Source organism: Petaurus breviceps, unplaced genomic scaffold, assembly GCF_028583685.1.
Source record: "Petaurus breviceps papuanus isolate PSGF00001 unplaced genomic scaffold, PetGlider_PUasm1.0 194916, whole genome shotgun sequence".
Taxonomy (NCBI): Eukaryota; Metazoa; Chordata; class Mammalia; order Diprotodontia; family Petauridae; genus Petaurus; species Petaurus breviceps.
In genome coordinates this window covers 5,980-7,730 of record NW_027185830.1, presented here as the reverse complement: position 1 = coordinate 7,730, position 1,751 = coordinate 5,980, and the positions used below count along the sequence as shown (strand labels likewise).

Here is a 1,751-nt window from a genome sequence, read left to right as displayed (position 1 = left end):
TGGAGGGGGAGGGGAGGTGGGGCTGGAATGTGGTCCAGCCTTAGCCCCCAGAGCAAAAAGTTACAGAGGTGCTGCTGCAATGCAGCCACTTCCATGTGGCTGCTTCAGAGCTCCTGGCCTGCAGATCGTAGGGGGACCAGGCAACTGTTTAGGGGGCAATTGCTCTTGCCTTGACCTGCCTGGATCTGGACCACTCTCTTGGGTGAAGGTCCTGGGGTGTGTGACCAGTGAGTCAGACCTTGTGGGGGCTGCAGAGAGGCACCCAACTAATAGCTCCAACAGCTGCAAAAACCCCAGAAATTTGGGACAAAGTTCTCCCTCTGGAAGCAGAATTCTACTGTGGCAAAGAGCTCAAAAGACAAGTAATTGAGTAGCAACATGAACAAGCAAAGGAAGCAAAGCAAGCACAGCAAAGAGGTAGCACTTGAAATTTTAAAAAGGGGCTAGTGGTTCCAAGAATCAGAATTGAGGAGGGAGAGCATGCCAGGCTCAGTAGACAGACTGATCAAAGGTGCAGAGATGGGATATAGTACATGTGCAATAACAAATAGACCAGTTGGACCAGAACTATGGTTCTCAAAATGTTCTCCAGTGACCCCAGGCAATACTTGAGATCCTTTCAGGGAGTCCAAGAGGTCAAATTTGTTTTTATAGTAACACTAAAATATTTTAATCTCTAATATTATAAATATCAATAGATATAGCCTACATAAACAAAAGCTCCTTGGGGGTTCTAATAATTTTTAAGAGTACAAAGGGGTCCTGAGACTAAAAAGTGTGAGAACAGAGTACATGAGAGGGAGTAATAAGTCATTAGAAAGATAGTCTTGAACAGACTACGAAGTGTTTTAAATGCCAAATAGAAGAGTGTGGGCCTCTTCCCTCTTCTGGTGACGAACCTGAGAGAAATTAAAAATGGTTCAGCATCTGACATACTGCCATAGGCTGTCCTAAAATACAGCTTCCAACAAAACTCGGCTGTCACGAACCCCAGGTAACAGAATTGTTTACCTTTATACCAAGAAAGTTGGAAAAGCACCAAAATCAGCTTGTGGTGTGTGCCCAGGAAGACTTCGAGGTGTTTGTGCAGTGAGACCTAGAGTTCTTATGATGCTATCAAAGACAAAAAAGCATGTCATCAAGGCTTATGGTGGCTCCATGTGTGCTAAATGTGTCCTTGACCGGATCAAGCATGCTTTCCTGATTGAGGAGCAGAAAATCGTTGTGAAGGTGTTGAAGGCACAAGCACAGAGTCAAAAAAGCAAATAAAAAGGATATGTTTTTTGAATAATAGAGAAAATTAAAATGTGAAAAATAAGAAGAGTCTGGGGGTGGCTAGGTGGTACAGGGAATAGAGCACCAGCCCTGGAGTTAGGAGGACCTGAGTTCAAATCCAGCCTCAGACACAACACAAAAACTAGCCGTGCGACCTTGGGCAAGTCACTTAACCCCAATTGCCCTGCCTTCCCCCCTCCAAAAAGCAAAAAAAAAAAACAAACCCAAAACCAAAAAACAAATAGAAGAGTCTGCATTTTGTATTTTATCCTAGAGGCAATAGGAAATTATCTTGAAGATGAGATTAATTCCCATGAAAACAATTTCATCTGATATATTCTATGAAAAAGTAGATAGTATACTACAAATCAAATCAATCTATTAATTGATATTTCGTGACCTCAGTCACAAGGTGGGTATAAGCAAGGTTGGGGGTGGGAATGGTGGAAAATATGGTTCATGACTAAGGAATAAGA

The 1,751-nt window shown here is 42.8% G+C and overlaps 1 pseudogene; it reads left to right on the top strand.

Annotated features, from left to right (window-relative positions):
- The first annotated feature begins 915 nt into the window (after positions 1-915).
- Positions 916-1,389, top strand: LOC138164725 (large ribosomal subunit protein eL34-like; annotated as a pseudogene).
- Positions 1,390-1,751: the final 362 nt, after the last annotated feature.